At 45.4% G+C, this 23,245-nt stretch overlaps 1 long non-coding RNA gene across 1 annotated transcript in view; it reads left to right on the top strand.

Moving 5' to 3' along the window:
• LOC138511649 (uncharacterized) overlaps positions 1-22,446 on the top strand; it is a 75,256-nt gene extending 52,810 nt beyond the window's left edge. Inside the window, exons 2-3 of the long non-coding RNA XR_011280652.1 lie at positions 21,533-21,581; positions 21,797-22,446. This is a non-coding gene — a long non-coding RNA (uncharacterized lncRNA). The remainder of the gene's footprint in view (positions 1-21,532; positions 21,582-21,796) is intronic.
• The last annotated feature ends 799 nt before the right edge of the window (positions 22,447-23,245 follow it).

The raw sequence follows: 23,245 nt of genomic DNA, 5'->3' as shown, positions 1-23,245 counted from the left end.
CATGATAACAGAATAATTATATTGGTTTGGACGTATGTTTGTGAAAGAAAGACAATTATCTTTTCAATAGGGATATTATGGAAAACATAAAGATATTTTGAATTTTCAACCAAACATTGTGGAAGAGACATTTGTTGTATCCCAGAGAAAGACATAGTGGTTGAAAATGACTTTTATGTTACCTTGAACAGAACTTTGTTGAATCAGTACTGTAATCAAAGTATTACTGAATTCATCCAAAGGAAGGGAGTCCAACCCTGGTCGTAAGGAGTGCTTTAAATACATTTACGTTTGAATTAAGACATTTTTTTGTTGAACAAAGAATTAGCCATACTTACCTTGTATACTTTTGTTTTGTGTATTAGTGTGAGGGTCAGAGCTGTTTTGGACACTTTTCTTCACTTTTAGTTTACCAGGCAGGGATCTCTATGTTAGGGTATGGAAGGATAGGCATTTATCAAACACTTTTTGTTTGAATAAATGGCAAACATTGAGGAAACCTTACCTTTGTGTCCGTCACACATTTCTGACCCTCACACAAGTCAACTGGGGTCCAATTACAATCATTCATCCTGAATTGGGTAACTGGGTTGTAGCCAACTCAGTATGGCAGAACCAAAACCCAAAACGCTGGTGCATCAGACAAATAAAGGCCCACTCAATTGACCTGAACATGATTTCCCCATCTGGACTGGCCACTGCATAAACTCCAGAATTGCCGTTTACCAAATCCTGGATTACAAAACACTTCCTTAAATTTAAAGTAGTGTTTCTGCCAGGTGCAAATGCTGGTTGATTGTGAGCAATCAACTTGGTCTTCAACCCTTATAATCTACCAGCTAGCACTTTGCTATGAATCTTCACATCATTATTTATAATGATACATATATACAGGACCTGCATTTAGAATCCTATTTGCCATGTTTCAGCAAGAGTGCAATTAGTGCCTTTCTCCTGGATATGGAAGGGAGCTTTCTCCAAATGCTTCCATGAGCACTTCATGAAGATGATGAACCAGTAAATCATACAATGTTGAATAAAACACACCCAGTAACCCATCAGTGCCAAGTGGAGTCACACCCTGTAAGTTCTGCATAGCCAAAGTAATGTCTTGTCAGATAGTGGTGCATCAGGAGTCTGCCTAGCAGTGTCGGAGAAGCAGGGAGACTCCACTTCATCATGAAAGTGGGGCATTGTTCTTGATACATCCTCACATTTTTCATATAGAAAGACTCATAGGATTCCCGAAAGGTGTTTTTAATCAACTGAGGATCATAAGTCAGACTCCCAGTGGAAGATTGTATTCAAGTGATAGGTTTCCTATTGAGTGCTGTTGATACCATCAAGTTGTGTTCCTTGCCTGGCTTACTTCCAAATTAATGCAGTTATTTAGTGTATTTGGTCAATTTAAGTTTGCCCTTACCTTTCTAAAGCCTAATTCAGAGAAACCCCTGCATCTGTAGCATCGGATACATGACACCTACTCAAGTTCTTAATCTGACTCTCTAGCTTAGTTATTGTAGAGTGAGGAATTTTCTAGTTGGGTCTTAGACAATTTGATACAATTTCAAAATAAGATGAATATATATATATAGAGATAGGAATATCCAGATGCACTATGCACTTTAGACTAGCTGCTAGCACTATGCACTTTACGCCATAGACATATTAACTGGAGACTGGGATACCAAGAGGATTTAGAAAGGACCATATGTACATGTATGTGATGTGATGTAATGGCAAATGTGATGTACTGTTGACAATGAATGTGCAAGAAACATATAAGGTACAAACTAATCAGATATCTAAGATGCACTAGGCACTTTAGACTGGCTGTTGGCACTATGCACTTTAATATCTACATCATGCACATTGTAATAGTATGATGTTGCTTATGTTATGGCCCCTTAATACAATGATGCTGCCGTACATATGAAGTATATAATATGAACGGCACGAGCATTGATACCCAGTTGTGAATAACACTACACAATTTGCATGTTCAAACAGACTGGATTTCAAAATCAAGGTGGACCCACTCAAAGATGGTTGACACTATGACATATAGAAAAAACATACATTGTCACATGGAGTATTTTAAACTAAATGGGTATGTGGATCACATGTTAGGATCAGGCGACCGCGAAACACGTCAACTTTGTTATGTGTGGGCTGTACACTTTGGGAGAGCCACGATGTTAATGGACTTTTTACTCTTAGCAATGTGGTGCACAATATATTGAATAAAAAGAAGATATTTGTAATATTGGTTTCCTGAGGAATCTTTAAAGAATGGGGGAGTGCCTCTCAACGACTGCGGAAGCAACAGTCCCACGAACATATATATATATATATATATTCAATGAAAAAACTTAGTTAAGGGGACGTTATGGCTAAGTTGCACTAATAAAAACCTATGAAATTCAATGTAAAAACGTTGTTACAGGGACTTTATGGTTACATGTCAAACCAAAAAACCTCAGAAATTCCCCAGTTATGGTAAGCTAAGCAACCATAACTTACACCACCACCGTGCACTGCTAAGACTAACACCCAGGACATCAAATGTGGCATCACATATGTCATTGATGACATCACTGATGACATCACGTGTGAAATTAATTTTGATGAAAAGTCCCTACAAGGGGTTGTGTTTATAATGTTGATAACAAGATGTCAGGGGTGATTGTGTAATGTTAAACATGTAATAACTAGCTAACAATTCAAGACTTACTACATACTTGTGCTAGTACAAACACCACATATGAAGACACACAATGCATACAAATCAGAGGCATATACTAAAGTAAGGAAGAAAGAAACAGCATCATCAGAAAATGTTAATAGCATTTAAGTTTATCTTCATGTATACAAGTGAATTGTGTGTTTGAGGCCTGCTATTGCCCCATGTATGTGCACCATGAGCTGAGACCAAACCCTAAGGAAAGTACTTTAAGAACATATGAGAAGATTAACGTCTAGATATATAGCACCTTTTGAATTTTAATATTCGGACTGTAAGTGAACATAACTACCTGGCCTAGATATTTCAGTGAACAAAAATAAGTGGGCCAGATATGTGATGTCATCAGTGATGTCACAAATGACATTTGTGATGTAATCTTTGATGTCCTGGGTGTTAGTTTTAGCAGTGCACAGTGGTGGCGCGAGTTATGGTTGCTTGGCTTACCCTAACTGGCAAATTTATGAGGTTTTTCCTGTAACCATAACGTCCCTGTAACAACGTTTTTTCATTGAATTTCATAGGTTTTTATTAGTGCAACTTAACCATAAAGCCTGTGGCGTCCCGCTTTAGGAATGAAAATCCTTTTCGAAGGTGGCCACCATGCAAAGAGAAGGTGGGGCTCAGTACAGAACCCCTCTCCCCTTTCCATTGAGGCCTGCAGAAGGTCGAAGTCAGAACCCTATGACCATATTACCACGAGCACATATTTTTTTCCCTTTCAAACTTATCCTACTTTCAAATAACTTTATCACATAGCCGGTCCCAGGTGGACATGGCCCCTTTAACACAATTTTTCATTTCCAGCGGTCAAGGTCAGTAGACATATTGTCTGAGTCATGACCTTATACCATGGCCCAGACAATCTGACCACCACCCATGGCCACAGGCTATACCTCAGTCACCAAAGGTATATCACTATTTTTTGTACCTACATTATGACACTTATCAAAAAATAAAACACAGGGTCATTTGCAAAACCATACATTAAGGTCCTTGCCAATGCTCCTTACACGAGTTTGCTTGAAACCCGCCCATGTTTATTTTTTTTCAAAAGTGTCAAAATGTATGTATATACAATAGTCATATAGCTTAGCCCCCAACTTGATAAAAATCCATTCAGACTTTACACAAACATTCAAGGTTGGGTCTATAATCTTTCTGACAAAATTTGTCCAAATTCGTCAAACGGCAACAAAGTTATAAGCCATCTAAAAATGTTGACAACCCCTCTAATTTAGCACTCTCTTGAGAAAATCCCACCAAACTTTACAAAAACATTTATATCTAGATTTAAAATCGTTTTGCAAACATTTGTGCAGATTCGTCAAATGGCACCACATTTGTAAGCCTTTACAATATTTTGGGAGCCCCCCTCTAATTTTGCCCCCTCTTGACAGAATGCCACCAAACTTTGCAAGAGCATGTATATCTAGATTTAAAACCGTCTTGCAAACATTTGTGCAGATTCGACAAAGGGCACCACATGTATATGCCTTTACATTGTTTTGGGACCCCCTCTAATTTTTCCCCGGCTTTACAGAATCCCACCAAACTTTGCAAAGCCTTTCAGTACCAGGTCTAAAATAGAATTCCAAAATTTCATGCAGTTTCATTAAGTGGTGCCAAAGTTATAAGCCATCCAAGAACTGCTCCCGAACATCTGAAGTACCCCGAACGTCACAGGACTGTTCGCGAACATCCGGACTGTTCTCTGACTTTTATGGTGAAAACACCCATTTGTTGGCTTCTTATGGTTTTATCCCATCCCATCCACATCACCACTCACCTCCCCAGAGAATGTTTGATAAGTTTGACAAGTGTAATGTTGTGTTTTTTTATATGTTTTTACCACGATGTGCGCGATGTGCGCGGACATCAGCCAAAGTCCGCAAATCCAACATGGTGGGCGTTTCCAAAAATGTTACGCACTTCACACTTTTCACCATCCAATCAGGGGGTGCGTCCGATGTCCGCAGAGATCACGTTACCTCTAGACTAATCGTATGCCTGTCCGCGGACCGAACAGGTAAATGAGTCAGTGGAGCCAGATATCAACATTTTTTTACCTACATTATGCCTGTTTTAAAAAATAACTACTGGACGGATTTTCACCAAATGTACAAAAGCACGCTTTCGGGACCAAGCCACCGCTCCACCCGCATATTTGGGTAAAATCGGTCCAGCGATTTGGGCAGTAGGCATGAGCAAAGTTTTTTCTATTCAGTCTGTGGAAAAAAAAATTGGGACCCCTTCTATAACTTTGCCCCCCTTGAGGAATCCTTACCAAACTTGCCAAAGAAATTCAGAGCGGTCCATATGCTTTTTTTGCAGAGTTTGGTTAGGATTCGTCCAGGCAGAGCAAAGTAATACGCTGCCCAAAAAGTGCTCTTGCTATGGGTTTAGCAACATAACCATAACTACACGGCCGCTACCAAAGGCCGTGATATATATATACAAGTATCAGTTACACTTGGGGAAGCTGTCTGGCTGCATACAGAGGCAATCTTCTGGCAACTTGCATCTGGCAGACTCGTTCTTTTAACCTAGGAAGAGCTGAAACATTCACCATCCCACTTAATGTCACTTAACCAAAAATCTTGATATTTATTTCTCCTCCATTGCTTGCCAGGTCGTTTTGCTCTTTAAGAACCCCCTTACATACATATATCTTCATTTGTATATTTATGTTACACCTGACTGTGAACAAATATTGAAGTCACAGCACTGTGTAGCAAATATACCAACCAAAGAAATATTTCTATGAGTGATCATTTGTATGTTCATTTAACAGTATTATTACACTCGATTGGACAAGATAATATTCCAAAGCTCAGTCAGAACTGTACACTACTTTCCATGAAATTAATACGTGTATTGTGGAAGTAACTATAATTCGATTGGCCTGGCCTATTCTAGCCTTGCTAGGGAATGACCTTACAATGTCTCAGTGACCTATCATGTAGTTTCTAAGGCAGATATCCATGTTGACCATGACAAGCAATGGTTCATGCCCAATGCGTTGATTGAAGGTAAAACATCATTTTAGAAAAGGGTCTGTCTCTGTGGGCTGGCCCAATAGGAGAGATGGAGTGGTGACCCACAATCCTTCAGCCACCACAGATGAGAGAAGTTGTCAAAAAACGGCAGGAAGCCTACCACAGTCTATCTATACTGACCCTAACCCCAAGCCTAGTCACAAAAGTGGGTGGATGTAGGAGTGAAGGTAGCCAGGTTTCTGTGAGACGGTCTTGCCTGAGTGCAAGCTAATTTGTGGCGGGGGGTTCTGTATATGGGGGCAGATCTTTGTTCCTTTGGGCATTCAATGTCAGCAAGAATTAAACGTGGTAACAGGCAGAATGAAAATATATATTCTTCAGTGGCAATGCAAGCATATATTATTGACACAGACCATGTTATTTTCTTAGGGCAGAGTCGGGATCATGTGCCACATATAGTTGAAAGGGAGCCTCATGAGTATCTCTGAGCACATTCTGCATTAGGTGGCAGTAGTGAAGCATATACTGTGGATACAGGGCTTTAAGAGATTCATTGGAAACGATTGGCATGAAAAAGTGGCAGCATGGCATATTTTGTTCAGACAGGGTCTCATGCATGTCTTTGGGTACAATCTGGAGAAAAAGGGGCAGCAGAGTACATATTGTAGAGACAGGGCCTAATTTCTTTCAGTGAGCACAATCAGCATGAAACTGGAGCAGTGTAGCATGCAAGATCTGGGACAAAGAGAGGCAGAACTCTTGTATATTGCTGCCAAGCTTCCAGGTCTGCTTTAGTTATAATCACCATGAACATGTGTTCTACTGTAGCAGTGCTTACCTATCTGGCTGACACAAGCATCATGAGTTTCTTTGAGCACAACCAGCCTGAAAGGGGGTCAGCATTTGTGTATATTAATAAAAGTCTTCCTGATCTTCTTCAGTACAAGCTGATTAAAATGTGTTTACAGCTTCATTACTGGCATATCTGGCTGAGACAAGCCTGATTACTTTCTTTGGGCACCCCCAGCATTAAAGCAAGGTAGCACTGGTGTATATTGTTGACAGGTCCCTTGGACTGCTTAGGGCATAGTCATTATAGAAATCTGCTGCAAAATGCACCTGTGTACTGTGAGGGGTCTGAAATCCAAGACGTACACAAAGGTATAGTTTTCTCAATGTTTGCCATTTATTAAAGTAAAAAGGGATGAGATAAAGGCCTATCTTTCCCTATCCTAATGAGGATGACCCTAACTAGAAAACTAAAACTAAAGAAACATATCCTACCCTAACAAGTCTCTGACCCTCACACTAATACATACAACTAAAGTATACAAGTTCAAACTTATAGGTTTTAGAAAGTACACCTTGTGACCAGGGCTCCCTTCCCCTGGACAAATCCAGGAATACCTTTGGAAAAGTTCTGATTCTACAAAGTTCTGTTCAGTTCAAGAAAAAATGTTTTTACCCTCCACTGCGTCCTTCTACTTGGTAAATTAAATGTATTGTTCACAAACACATTAAAAAAACGGTTGTTCTCCACAATAGCCTTCTTTGCAGGGCAAATGTCTCACAAAATACAGGTTCATAAACCAAGGCAATTGGTTTTCTCATGATGCAAAGCAATTATTAGCATATCACACTTTTTCTTAAAATTAAATACTTTTGTCAGGATAGCACAGCAACTACCAAAGAATTAACATGTTCTTTGTACCACACCTTTTTGCCACGACCACACTTCTTCAAAACATCTTCTTCTTTTCTGGTATACTCTCCTGCCAGGACTAACTACTGCTGATGCCCTTTCTGGTGTACTTGCCTGTTAGGGAGAAACCTCCTACAATTACAATTGATCTTAGTGGCAATATTTGTTCCAAGATTCAACAGCCCAGTATCCCATGTGAGGAGGGCTGAACAATGGCTGCCTCTTTTTATAGTCTCTTGACCCTTGGCAATGTGGGTTACAGGTTTACCCAAACTGGAAACTCAAGAAAGTAGAATTGCACCCAAGTTGCCTTTTGACTGCTTCTTTACAACCTCTTGGCAATGCAGGTTACAGCTTTGCCTCAGTTCGTGTCCCATAGAAAGGGAGTTGTGCCCCTTGTATCCTCTGCTCCTTTACAGCCTCTTGAATATTGGCAATGTAGGTTACAGGTTTCCCCCAGTTGATATCTCATAAAAGGGGAATTGTCCCCTTGTATCCTCTGTTCTTTATTTGTTCGGTATTCAAAACTATTCTTTACTGTCAATTGTCTTGCTCAGAGCCTTAACATCAGGCCAACTCACCGGTCTCCTTTGTCATCTCTGCTTCACATTCTGCTGCTGCGGCAGATCTCCTGCATTGTTCCTGCTCCATTGCAAGCTCCTGTGTAACTCCAGCGGACTGCAGGTCTCTTCTCCAGAGTTCTGCCACCACTGTTGGACCTCCGCGTCCTCTTGCACACCGAAGCACCACACGTCAGGCTATGAGCACGTCTCCCCTTCGGCTGGGCTTCTCTTCCCAACACCGCTTCCTGCTGCGCACACTCTGCAATGTCACACACCTACACTTCTCGCGTCGATTGATTTAAGATATGGCTATAGTGCATGAAGACAAGCTCTCTAGACACTAATCATCACAACCCTAAGGGAAAAGGAGGGTTTTGTTCTGGGACCTAAAGGGAAGCACTGACTGTAATCCTAGTAGGAAACAGTTTGGCTTCTTGGACTGCGAACTATTGCACACCTGTAGAAATCAGTTTGACTGTTGGAGGCTGCAAAAGCAGTTCACTGGAGCCTTTGAGGGGGCCTTCAGGGACATGCTGAAGAATTTTGTTTACGAGCTAAAGTAGGGTAGAGACAGAGAATGCACATATGCCCAAGCTTGAAAAGCTGACTTAAATAATACTCGATGATGGACATCAAGTTAATGTTAAGATACCCTGACGGAGTACACAGGTTGTATTGGTACAGTCTGATGAGACAGCATAGATAGAAATAACCCCCTTGTTGCAACGTAGTTTGGGCGCCACTGTTCAATTTACATAATACTGGCTCCCGTCATAGAATATGAAGCTGTAGATGCAAGGCCCCATTTGGGTACCACCCCATTACTGTGCAGCCGAAAATACAGAAGCCCAAAATACTGAATTTAAAATGCTACATTTCACCACATATATATGTGGGGGGTGTGGTGATAATAAATGTGAGAGGTCTGAGGGGCTGTGGGGGCCTCCTCCGTCGCATATATATGTGGCAAAATGGAATTAAAGAAAAAATAAATTCAGCATTTTGGGCGTCAGTATTTTTTTTTTTTAAGTTTTCACATAGATCCTCCCATTTGACAGTGCAGGAAGTAATGACTCCTAATAAGCAATGACTGTGCCTGGGGATGTGGTGGAAGATAGCATTGGAATCCCTTCCTGTACACCCCAGTAAGTGCACTGCCTTTCTGATGGAATATTGAAGTGCTCCCCAGCAGTGCCCAGTTCCTGCAGGGGCCATGGTTGAGTCAGGCACTGCTTTATTAACCACATCATGCAATTACAACAGTGTATAACCCTAAAATGGCTACTGTGAAGACAGATACGTATTACCCTTCATCCCTCTTCCTTGTCACAGTCCTACATAGATTGAGGGTGACTAATCCCTGGAGACATGTACTTACTACCCATATTAACAAAGAATATGGCTCGTTACACAACTTTTTCTTGTAGAACTGGTTTCTCCTTTTATCGATGTTGTTTTAGAAGGAGAAGGCATAGAATGTCCAATAAAGTTTCAAATTCAAACAGCAATTGAGGAAACACATTTTTTTGTGTTTAATATTCACTTGATCCCCAATTATTGCTTTCTTAATTCTCAGTTGAAAGACTAGACCGTTAACTGCTTTTCAAATGCTGAATGAGTGGCAAAACCTCTGGGTTACTGAGACTCACTTCCTGTCAGCTGTGCTACTTTCCTTTTTGCCTCCGTATTTAGTAGGATTGTAGAAATAGTGTTTCCTGCATGTGCCCATTGAAGCACTGGAATGGGCGGCGAAGCTTCCCATCAGAAATATGTCTGCCCCCGCCTTCTGGGGCGATTAATGCACCATTTCCAGAGTCCGCAAGAGTTAATATCGTTTTACAAATGTAGCGAATTTATCTTTAGTATGCCTCAAACCTACATAAATTATGAAAAACACATAAAATACAATCTCATCAGGAATTCTTAGGTGAATAGTTTAGGAAATGAAGTGCCTGACTCGGGAAAGCGACGCCATTTATCCCTGAGCTGAAAAGGAGGAGTTACACTTTTTTTTGTTGTTTAAGTTATGCTTAGGCAGCAAAGTGCCTACCACTGGGGTTTGGTCACCCTCAAACCTTTTAGGACTGTGACGACGAAGCGTAGGTCTCAGTGTAAGGAAGATCACTGGTAAGGAGTTCAAGCATGTTATGGCGCACACCAATGAAATGATAACATGGCATATGGTAATGGCGCTTCATCTAAGCTCCATGCATTATTCATGATGCTTGACTTGCTCACCGCACCAATCACAAAACATAAAAAAATGTATTCCACAGCCTTCTGTCGACATTGCCACGTTTCTCCCTCGCCAGGCCTTACACACTATGCTAAAATCATTGATTAAAGCATGAAATACAAATGGCAGATTTTTGGGTGATTATAGTTTGCATATTTCCTGGGTTATTCTCATACATTGGAGGGACATATTTGCCGCACGTAAACAGTTGTGTTGAAGGGTTTTACCTTTCCTACGCCGACTGTGTTACTTACCCAGAAAGCAATAGGCTTTCAATCCGAAAAATATTCTTGGGAACCCCTCTTTCGCCTCGATCGGTTAGACGGCGGTTCCTTTTTAGTTCAGGCCACAGTGTTACGGAACTCTCGACCCAATTCTATGCTCAGTATCCCTGATGTACTTTCCTTTAAAAAGTACCTTTGTTCTATTTAAACTGTTCCTTCATAGGATTTTAATCCGTTAACGCCAAGAAACCAGCAGTGGAGGTAGATTGTCCTTTATGCGTGGACAGCAATTGACATAGAAATCCCTCCATAACAAAGGACTGCACAAGGCAGTGCGCGGTGCAGAGCCTTGAAGGAACAATTCTTTTAGGACTGTGTTCCAAAATATGTCGACCCTCATTGCTGAGACTACTTAGGGTCGTGCTGCGGCTGACCCAAATGATACCCAGAGTGCACGCAGGCTTTCTGCGCAGCATTGTGAATGATCACAACATGAAACCTGACATAACCAGCGTTAATGTGTGAGGAATTAGCATCTGGCAAGGGTGTTGGAGCCCTAGCTTTTTTAATTAATACAATGGAATGGGTAAATCCAACTCTGAAGGGGAAATCTGCTGAACAAATTCCCCTTTCATAAAGGCCCATGCCAAAAGCATAATGTGTGTCTGTGCTCTGCTGCCTTAGTATCCTGATCTGCAGAGCCTGCTCTACTAGTGGCACAGAGCAGTTACAGAGGTTACAAGTGCACATTTGACAGTTGCAGTGACAGCCAAGTCTCTGCAGTGCAGGGGCTGCATTTGAGTCATGCAGCCATGTACCAAAACCCTATAATTATGGTGGCAGAGATATCTTTAAATATAAGCCATACTTGAGTTATGGTGTGGTGAATGGTATTGTAATAATCATTACAGCCATGCCAATTTCATATCACACATGTGTCACAATGTGAAATTAGCTCAGCTGTGAAGGAATTATCTGTATTCTCGCCAGACAGGACCTTGCCACTGCTGGCATGAATCTACTGTTGGGGGATTGCCTCTCTTTGGTGCTTTGTGATGGCAGGTAACTCCTCGCAATAGAGACAGCCCACTCCACAGGAAGCTCCCCTGGGAACATGCATCATGCCCAATCACAAAAGACTATGGCCCTCATTACGACCCTTGCGGAAAGCGAAAAACGATGGCGGAAATGCAATACCGCCATCGAATAGCGCTCGGTGCGACTATGACCCGTCACCGTAAAGTACGATGCCATTAGCGACACCGTAGTGAACGCCAACGCTAACTGCACCAAGTACGCGCGCGCGCGCGCGCGCCATGCCAAACCGTAATCAGCACCATGGCGCAAGGGTACGCGAATTCCGACCCTAGCGGACATGTACTTAACGCCATCAAGCACGGCGGAAAGTACCATTCCGCCATGGTGAGAAGTACGGCATCGCGAATCAACCGTAAACGGCCCCACTGAGTGCCTGTACACCGCTCCCTGGCCACATAGTACAACTCCCCGTAGGTGCAACGAAATCACAATGCAACCAGTGAAATGTACAAGTCACCCATGCATGCCAACGAACAAAAGAATCACCAGAGGGGCCAATGGGAGCTGCAGGGCACAGATGGCACGAATACAGAAGCCATACCAATGGACATGACCCCAGTCTCCCACCAAGAAACGCACGCAAACACAGGCACCTGTGACCAGCAATATTCCGATAATCACATCATTCCACCAATCCACCTGGCTGACCGGCATCTGTTACACAAAACCTAATCCCCCGCCCCTGAGCATGACATCATCCAAACAGTCATATTGGCAGCCCTCACCCCTGACCTCACTGGGCTTCGTAGGCAAACGCGCCCAGCACAGTACCACGCAACTATACTCCGAAGCTGGAACCCAATGCAGATCTCCCCACAATACATCGCTCCCCAAATAGGAATATGCCACATCACTTGCAAAGAAGAACGCTACATGGCCCATATCAGAATAGAAATTTAATGCACAACAAATTCACCAAGCCCATACAGCCATTAGGCCATGAACTCCAAAACACATTTCACCATTGTGGGCTGCATCCGCAAGAAATGACCAGCTACTTCTTGTGTGACGCCCTGTTCCTACATGGTACACAGGGGCTACATTCCGTACGAAAAGGCAACATGGAAGCGCCTAGAACCGCAGGGCCGTCCCAATAGGGAGGCACTAGTCCAGCTGAAAGGCCGAAATGTTGCTCCGAGCCACTAGTACTGCGTAAGGGCATGTGGCCCATTGGCGATCGTCCCATAAAATCGTAATGCTGCTCCACTGATTAACACGAAGCAGCAGGTGTCGGGAGTAAAACCCATCTGCAGGAGTGGCATACAGATGGCAGTGGCAAAAGGGGAGGAGATACCTGTCAACCAAAAGAAAAGAAAAAGAAAAGAATGGCCATCAGAACTACATCCGAACAACTCACCTCAATGATCACACTAAATCCACAGCCATATGCATGCTAGCCCACTCCAAAGGATCATCACCACCCCAAAACCACTTGCGACTCATAACTATCCATATCGAGGTGAAACCACCATCACAAACGAGTGTACCTGTGCATGCGTCTGTGAAAACAGAATCCATCAGATGGGATTGGTAACGTGCATGGACACAAGTGTCTGAAGGCGCGTCGAGACAGGGAGGGCTCAACAAGGCCAGATAGACGATGGTCCCACTATGGCAGCCCTGCATCACATAGCGCAGGGGAGGCGGACAGATTCCAAGAAGCCCTGTACATGGCAAACACCGTATCAAATCATCTGCCCATGCATCCATTCATCATTCCCTCATCCCGTAATGATAACGCCTGTTACCATACTCACATAACATGTGAGAATTCCATTGAGTCTGTGCGTTATGCAGCCTGCAAAATCCACTGTGCCCCAGCCCGTAATTCCAGTGTTGTGAAGTAACATGTATTTGGGAACGTCCGGCCTCATCGCCCACTTCGCTATTGCGCATCCCAAACTATTCATATCAATCATTGCATCCTCGCCATGGCCCCTGTCCCAAGGACACTGAACAATAGAACGTTATATTTGCAGTCAGACCTGTGGGCATCTCCTCGCCGCTAGCTGAAGACCGAAAGCGCCGCCCTTCGAATTCCTCATTTGCAACATCACGTCGAAAAGGCATATGTGGCCGCTTGAAATCACAAATTAATCCATCTAGTGCGGCTGTGTGTGAAAATGGCAACTGCCTTCACTCACAAATGGGAGGCCCCGCCCGTCGGTGAACCTCGGTACAGTGATGCATGAGGGTCCACCGTTACTCGAGTACTACGTTCCACTGACCCTTCACAAGTCTGTTCGCGACTGCAAAGAATGCATGTGAAACAATGGGACCATAGCCGAATAAACATATCAACCAATGTTACACGGCCATCGGGTACTAATACATGATTGTAATAGCAAGATGCCATTCCTCGAATTGCAGCGTTGTGTGCGGGACGTGCTCGCCCAAAGGGGAGAGCAGCTTGCACAGGTGGAATGAATCACCACAGGTGGAGGCCATACAGCCTGAAAACACATAAATTGCACGCCCAGTCTCCTCCCACAACCACTCCGAAATGCTACCGGCAGGACTCGCGATGTTGGCCCTGGGGGACCTGATAGCACTGCAAGTACTCCAACTCCAAGAAGAAGACGAACACCAACTACAACCGGCCGCACGGAGGAGACGCAGGAGGAGGAGGAGGGCAAGGCAGGGCCAGCAAGGGCTGCCAGCACAGCCACTACCACCACGCAGGCAGCCCGCAATCCCACGCCTCCGAGCACATCCTTTCAACCTCACTGATGAGCAGATCCACACCCTCTACCGTTTGGACCGGGACACCATAGCCGCCATTGTGGACATGACACAGGCTGACCTTGTCAGCATGATAGATAGCCCAACCGCCATCCCACCCCTACTGAAGGTGGTGTCTGTACTCCACTTCCTGGCCACAGGCACCTACCAGCACACAGTCGGACAGTTGCATGGCATTTCTCAGCCACTGTTCTCACGGACACTATTGCAAGTGCTCGATGCCCTCCTGCAGCACGCAGACGACTACATCTCTCTACCACGCTCGGAGCAGGAAATAACCAACACAAAAGTGGGATTCCATGCACTTGCCGGCATACCGGGTTGCATTGGTGCCATCGACTGCACCCATGTGGAATTGGTCGTCCCATATGCCATGGAGGCCCAGTACCGCAACCGAAAACAATTTCATTCACTGAATGTACAAATGGTGTGTGACTCCAACAGGATCATTACACATTGTTGTGCCCGATTCCCTGGATCAACCCATGATTCTATGGTCTTGAGGAACTCTACAATACCACGCTACATGGAGCGACACGCAGGGAACAGATCCTGGCTCATTTCATGCATGATGATGTGGGGTATGTGATGCGGCAATGACCTGGCAGGAAGGGGGGGGGGTGCGTACGTAGCAATGGCATTCCACATAATTCGTTTATCGTCCACATACAGGTGATGCCGGATATCCACTGAAGAGATGGCTCCTCACACCAGTCCGGAACCCACGGGACCAGCATGAGGAGGACTACAACCATGCCCACTCACGTACCCGTGTAGTCATTGAACAGGCATTCGGCCTACTGAAGACTCGTTTCCGGTGCCTCAGCAGGTCTGGCGGGGCACTCCTGTACCGCCATGAGAAGGTTGCAAAGATGGTGATGGCATGTGTCATGCTCCACAACATGTGCGTACGTAGAAATGTGCCCATGCCCCCTGACGCAGAACTGCAAGCACCTGAAGATGGTCATGATGAGGGTGGGGATGTGGCAGCACCTCAAGGAGTCTGCGAGGCACAGGAGGGCCGTGAAATTCGTCAGCATCTCATAGATGCATGCTTCTAGCACTCACGCCTGGTGGCTGATACATGGACACGGGACTCGTGGCACTGTGTGTGTCTGGTACATGCACAATATGGACTGTACGCCTATGATGGCCTAGTACACAAAGATCATTGTCCACACATCTCATTGTTTGATCGTGCATTGTTTATGGCATATGTGATATCATGTTGAACACCCTATCGACCCGCCACCCAAGTGAGCCCAACACACCCCCTCCACCCTCCTACCTCCCCCCCGAACACCAGTGTCCAAAGATGCTCATTGTCAGTGGGCAGTCGCTATTGCAAGCCCCCTCTGCGGGTATCAGGGGCACCCCTGCCTGTGGAGCGCAGGTCCCTCCCAGATCTACGTTGGGGGCTGCCCTGGACGGAACTTGCAACGGATGATGTCTCTGCCTGCTCACGTCCATGCATGTCCCTAAGGGTTTGTGAGAGCTCAGTGAGCACACGGCGCACTGCGGCAAGTTCGGCACATACGTCTCTGGACGTCGCATGCAGTTCCCCCCTCAGGCTCTCGGTGCTTCTCTCCATTTGGACTCTCAGGCTCTCGGTGCTACTCTCCATTTGGACTCTCAGGCTCTCGGTGCTACTCTCCATTTGGACTCTCAGGCTCTCGGTGCTACTCTCCATTTGTGCCCTAAGTGTCTCAGTTGATGTTTCTATGTCTGCCTTAGTGCCCCCACATCCATCGGCATGGTCCTTGAGGAGCGTGGCCAGTTGCTGCTGTTGCACGATTAACTGGTCGAGGGACTGTTGCCTCTGCTGGGCCATGGCCATTTGCGGTGGTGTCACAGAGGGGCTGTTCGCCTCATGTTGCCCTGCCACAGGGCTTGTGGGGGATGGCCAGTCGTCGTCTTGTGGGTGCCCCTGCGTGGTATCCTCATGGTGTACGGGATGGAACAGACAGGGGGATTGGGACAGGTCATGGATGGATCTGACTTCGACATCCCCGTCTTCTGTGTCGGAGCATGCTGCCATTAATGGGGTGTCACCTATGGTGCTGCTGCCACCAGAGGCAGTACCTTCTGTGGCATCCATTGGGGGGACCTGTGGTGGTGCTGTTGTGGGCATGCTGGCTGCTGGGGTGCCTGTTGATGTTCCCTCCTGTGTGCTGCCACTTGATATGTGCTGCTGCCGTGTCTTGATGCGTGCAGCTGAGGTGGAGGGTCTTTGGCCGTCGGTCTTGGCCCTCTTTGCAGGTGTGCTGGTAGGGGTGTCCTGGAGCTCGTCGTTTGGATCGGACCCTGTGGTGGAGTAAAGGAGGGCGAGCGTTATTAATGGGTCTGTGGGAATTGGAATGGCAATGTATCACATGCATTGGGGTGGTACCTGAGGGTGATTTGGGTCGGGGCCTTGGAGGTGCTTTCATTTGTGTGTGGAGTGAGGGTGCAGTTGTTTGGCAGCCTGCAGCTAGGGTGTGCCTGCTGCACGTGTAGTGGGTGTTTTTGGGGTTTTTACTTATTTATGTATTTATTGTGGTTTTAAAGTGCGCTATCAGGCCAATGTGTGTGGACGTTCTCCTGGCCATGTGTTGCTGTTGCGCTATGTGGACACATGTGAGTCACATGATTGGACATTGTGGATTTGGCATGTTTTTATTTGGGCCACCTACCTGATTCTCCGGATGTCTGCACTCCTTTCTCCATCCCTCCGACTCCCTCTATGCTCTCCATTCCAATGGTGGAGGCACAGATTTCTTCCCAGGGGGTCAACTTGATGGGTGATTCCGACCCTCCCCCGGTGGCTGTGGCAATGTTGCGGTTGGCAGAAAGTATGCTACGGACGCGTATCCGCAGGTCGTCCCACCGCTTCCTGCATTGCTGTGGGTTGCGGGGTGCGGTCCCCACCGCACTTACCCGCTGTTCCACCAGGGCCCATATGGCCTTCTTGTTCGCTAGTGCCGTCCTGGTCATTTGCGTGGAGAAGACGGCGGCGGCATTCTCCTGGGGGGTCTCTGTGAGTACGGTGAGTTCCTCACGGGAGAAGTGGACCTGCCGCTTGCGGTCGCACGCTTTCTTCGCTACTTTTCCCATTTTTCTTGGTTTCACTAGGGTGGATGACGGGTTGGGATGTGTCTCAGGGTGGTGTTTTTAGTGGTTGTGTGTATTTTGTGGTTTTATAGGTGTACGGGGTGTTGTTTCCCGTTCCGGGCCCATGTTTTTACTTCCGTTTCCGTATATTTACGGTCGCCGTACTTTCCGGTTGGCGCTCACTGCGGTGTCCGCTATGATGGGTGGCGGTATTGCACCTAGGGCGCCGTACGGCGGCGGTGTGGGCCGTTTTGGGGTCATTTCCGCCATCGCGGACTTTGCACTTCCGCCATGGCGTGGTGCTCGTGCCCGATGGGTCGGAATGGGCCGCACTTTGCTCCATCGTGCAATGGCGGAAACGCTATTTACGCTGTGGCGGTCCGGTCAGTCGCTTTCCGCCAGGGTCGTAATGAGGGCCTATGCCTCACACCAGGGTGCTACATATCTAAAGGCCTTTGACTCTATTGAGGAGGGGTGGGGTTAATGGAGACAGAGGTGCATCTTTACAGCTGAAGGAAGGTTCCGCTATCTTGTTTCTCTCTGTCACATGTTTCCTTCCTGTCCCCTCCACTTCCTTTAGCACAAAGCCCTTTGGGTTTGATGTCAGAAGGCAAAGTCCACTTGTTCCAAGAATGGGGATTGAACATCTAAAGCAAGCTAGATTTAGTCTAATCACATCAGGTCTTTTGCCTTTAACAGAAGGGGGTTCCCACCCCTTCTTTGAATCATCTTTTGGACTACAGCTCTTGAATATTTCGTTGGACCCTTTTGGGAGAGCAGTCCTTTACAAAGTCCTCCAGTTGTGAGGTGAAGACAGGTGTTCTAAGGCAGATGCAAGTTCTGTCCCCTATCCATTCCCAGGGACCATTGGGGGGGATCCTGTTGCTGGTACAATGCATTTAGGTCAATCAGCTACACTGCTGCCCAGGACCTCACTGTGTTGATGGACCCTTGGAAGCTGTGTGCCAGCCTCACCTGTGATTGGGAGTGCAGGAAAATGACTCATCTTGTCCTGTAGACCCTGGAGTGGGACTCACAGCTCCTGAGAATCAAGAAAGCCAATATTCTTGCCATTTCACCAACAAACCCCTGCGAGCTGTAATTGGAGCCTGTTCAACCCAGTTCCAACCACCAGGACCCTCCGGAGCTGCCTCAGTATGCTTGTTCACACAGATTTGCCACCACACTGCCAGCTAAAACGCATTGTTGGCTTGGCTTAGTTATTTATCATTGTATATGATGTTTAATGACGGTATATATGTTTGTAAAGCCTTGATTGTACATTCCTTTATTTTGGACTGTTATGCGTGGCTGTTTGGGTTGTGTCTGAACCACCTTCACACACCTCTTTTGAGAGTATGGCCTTTCCTCGGCCCACGTTACCACAAAAGGTAAAGCAGGTATATCTCTAAACTGTGCCTGGTTTACCTTTATGATTGTGTTAGCTTTGGGTTTGCAGAAGTGTGATGATGGAAGTGGCTGGGGAGGGTGATAGTAATGACGCTGCCTACCATTCCTCCCAGAGAACAAATAGCATTGTCTCTCAGAGGTCCCAGAGTTACCACTGGTCCCGGTCGTCAGCAATTGTCCTTGGACTTCACTTTACTTTATTTATAATGCGCAGCCAATGACCCAGAAGCTCACGAGCACACATAAAAACAAAAGACTTAACACACAAAACATTAATCATAAAAATCATTCAGCAAAAGAAGAACAACAAAGATTAAACATAGAAAATCAGTCAATTACAATTCTAAGACTCGTGGTAGAGGCCAACTTTGCTAATGAATTGCAGCAGTCAAGAAAAGCAGGGAGATTGCTAGAGCCAAATCCGCTGACAATACAATCCGAGACTTATTTTGGGATGTACATATCCCAAAATATCGAATTATGAAATCACAGAGACCACTTGCCTGTATTTTTTAAATGTATCTGTTGGGATTTCATCTGTTTGCCCCCGCACTGCCTTTAATGTATGTGGGGGACACCCCCGCAACCTCCACAGCACATAATACCGAACTGGGGGACTAGGGTTGCGGGGGACACCACTGCAACTCCGGCTCCCCTGTTCGGTATTATGGCCAACGTGCATTCAGCATTTTTGATTCAATCTTTTCATTAATTACTGTATTTTGAAGTCCATTCCTTAATTTGTACCCTCGGCGGAAGTCTCAGATCTTGGGTTCTGATATAACTACCCCCAGTTTTACATTGCAACCATGTCAATACCTTATTCCAAAGGGCCTCCCTCGGATCAATACCCTTTACATTATTTACATTCACAATTACCATATTCCTTTTTATCGACAACCAACCCTTTTAAATATGGATCTGAAATCCCTGACATTGAAGCCTTTTTCACACAAATATCTTTAGTATGTGAAAAGCCGGTTGAATTGTTCTTACGACAATTCGGTACTAATGTCTGTACTCAATTTGTCATCACCTTGCAAACTGAGGAGGTTATACTGCCACCAAAGCCTTGTTTAATGGTATGATTTACGGCAGGTTCAGCCGGTATGAACAAAGGGTTACTAGATAATTCCCACTAAGTTTGGCAGCTTGCTTCTGCCTTATTGACAGTATTTAGAGCAATCAAATGGTCTGTTTGGCACTCTTTATCCATCCTAAATAGCCGAGTGAATCCAAATTCGGAAGTCTGTAACTGTCTTACATTTATCCAGGTCACGAATAATCCGCTCTTTAAGAGACTGCCAGCTAGTGGCCAGATTCCATCCCTTCTTATCATGAGCCATATCAGCAAGGGCTTCAGAATTGACAGTATCCATACTATTAAATGGATGTTCCATAGTAATACTGAGATTGTTCTCATTGGGACCCCTGCCCCCGCTTTCCCACTTTCACTTTGGCCGGCATCCCTTGGTCCTCCGCCTGCACCCACTTGCGAGGCTAAAAACCTTGGAGTCATCTTCAACTCCACTCTCTCCTTCTCCTCTCACATCTCAGACATCTCTACAAAGTCTATCAGCTACACCTCCTCAGAGGTTCTCTACCTTTTCTCACTTTCCCACAGTGGCTCACTGTCTCCAGAGCCCTGGTTCTCTCTAGGGTGGACTACTGCAACAGCCTCTTCCTCAACCTCCTTGCTTCGGCCTTGCTACCTTTGCAACTCATCCAAAACAGAACTGCAAGACTTATCCTTGGTCTCAAGCACAGGGACCGCATCTCTTCGGTGCTGAAATCCCTTCACTGGCTCCCTGTGGCTGCAAGGATCAAGTTCAAGGCCCTCTGCATTGTCCACAAGGCTTTCTGGTGCCTGAGACCTATCTATCTTCCACATTGCCTACCTAAATACTATCTCTCCAGAGCCCTCCACTCATTAACCTCCAACCTTCTGTGAGTGAGCTGGTTCTCCAAGCAGAGATTTGGAGGGAGATCCTTATCCTCGGCAGAGGCATCCCTCTGGAGTAGCCCCCTGAAGCCCTCCGTCTTGAGCCTGAACTCCATAAGTTCAGGAAACTCCTTACGACCGTCCTCTTCCCCTCTTCCTTCTCTCTCCATCTACCCTGCTAACCTAGCTCACTGCTCTTTCCCTCTATCACTCCTTTTCCTTACAGCTTGCTGACTGGTATCCGGGTGCACCTCAGAGTCTCAGAGGTCACTGGCATCCCCGCCAGTCCTCTCTCACACTTGCCCCAAGGCCCGGCACTCCCCCCACCCTCAATGCACTTAAGAAATGACCTAAGAGAGTGTCTCTCCCTGCACTTACCCCAATCTCCACCAATCGGTTGCACTTGGACCCCCCCCTTCCCTGTAACTGTCCGTACACTTGCACGATCAGAATGCACCGTGCCTGAAGATCGTCTGTCTGGCTCCCCTGTCTTCACCCCTTAATTGCACTTGGTAAAACTGCAGAATCGTCGTCAGGCCTATTTGCTGTGACTCAACTGTTAATTGTATTATATGCACTTACTCTGCCTGTGCAGACTATTATCGTCTCAGAATTTCAAGGGCTCTGAGCAGCTGTTGTTTTTTTCCCCTTGTTCCCACCCTCCTTGAGCGCTTTGAAACACTTGCCTTCTGTATAGGCGCTTTATAAATAAACATTACCATTACCATAGCTTTGCTCACTGCTATATTAAGGCTTTTTGTTTTACCTATTTGTGATTTACAGATGATTTCCTCATGTTGATCCCGATTCACTTGAAGAACAGACTTAGGAGGTGAGGCAGAAGTAAATCCTGAGATATTATATTATTGCAATGCACCTATGATCAGAGTCGGGTTTCTGATATTATTGACTTGCAATGCATCTGTGATATTACTTTCGTGACCCTCCACTGTCAGGGGAACATTTATTAGCACCTGATTACTGGCAGAAGAATCTAAAAAGTGACATACTTCATGATTTCTTAGTACACTTTTTACTTTTTTGCAGATGCTGATTGCGCTGAGAGGTCCTGGCCAAAACATCCAAAAGACGACGATCTCCTGGTGACAAGGGGTTGACAACTCGCCCCTTTACTGACGCCAGAGATTCCAATACAGCTTTTAATGCCTGTGACCTGGTGCCAGGAATTATATAGGTTTTAGACCAAGACCAAGCAAACACATAAAAACGCTTCCAAACCAAGAGATGACACTGCTAGAATGAACTTAGGCAGGAGACTAAAGGGTAACGTACAGGCTACTGCATGGCCCACGTCGCCACGCAGATCCCAGTAAACAGCGGTGTCATTTCACCAAAAGACCAGGAGACGCGGATGTGACATCACAAGACCCTTGACCTCCGATGCCATCCCAGGTAGTGATGTCATTCGGCCCCACCCCAAAGTGACATTACAAGAAGCGAGGGAACATGACATTTCACCCATTGACAAAACAGGAAGTGGCATCACAAAGGATTGTTCCTAAGTACACTATGATAAATATGGTTACGATATCACTGTACAAGAAAGGATCGCCATATTACCAAATTACTGTGAATGCAAGCAGAAGTCCAAGGCCAAATGATAATGATGTGTTATTGTATAGCACTTAGGCTTAATCGCTTTATATAGAACAAATATATATATACAATATCACCCAGCCTGTGTTGGTACTCATTTATTGACCGCAGAAGAATGAATGGCTGAGTTGACCTTGGTGAGATTCAAACTTTCAAACTGCATATCATAAACACATTGCAGAAGAGAGCACTCAACCCACTGAGCTATCTTACCAGCTATAGCTATTTTACCGGCTGTAGTAAAATGGGCAATTACATGTCTGAATGTTCTCAAAGTCAGAAAGCAAATTACACTCTGTAGTGGGTACCATTAAACTGGTAACTGAGATTGAACAGCAGGTCAGTTCATCTGCAGGTCTGGTGCAATGTTGGCCACATGTCAAGCTTCGGAGGATCTACTTTTCAGGCTTCATAGTTTGGCGAAATTCATACCATTGGGAGGGTTCATAACTGTGTATTAAAGAATTTAGAGTAGCGCAGGTAAAAGTAGCGCTCTCACACGGCACTCTGGGCACTCGTTACCTCATGCATGCAAATATCCTGAACTGCATGCCGTGGGCATAGGAAAGATAGACACATTACAACAAAGCATTAATTGTGGCACAATGAAAACAAGGCCCACTTGATGTGCTAAGGTCAAACATGTCTACACTGTACACAACCTTTTAGACGCAAGGATTTTGTCAAGTGACCGAGGACACTGAGATGGAATGACTTGAGATGATCGTAACAGACAACGGCAGAAAAAAACATGCTGTAACTACAACTTTCGATAAGCAAAATACATAGTCCGAAATGGATGCTTATTCTACTCTAAATGTTTTTTGGACGTTTTTGTCTGCATTGTGAATTTCAGATGTTTAAGAACAGACTAAATCA

This window comes from Ambystoma mexicanum, chromosome 6p (genome assembly GCF_040938575.1).
Source record: "Ambystoma mexicanum isolate Mex_15411 chromosome 6p, UKY_AmexF1_1, whole genome shotgun sequence".
Lineage (NCBI taxonomy): Eukaryota > Metazoa > Chordata > Amphibia > Caudata > Ambystomatidae > Ambystoma > Ambystoma mexicanum.
Note: the sequence above shows the minus strand (reverse complement) of the source record. Positions and strands in the feature narration are given on the sequence as shown.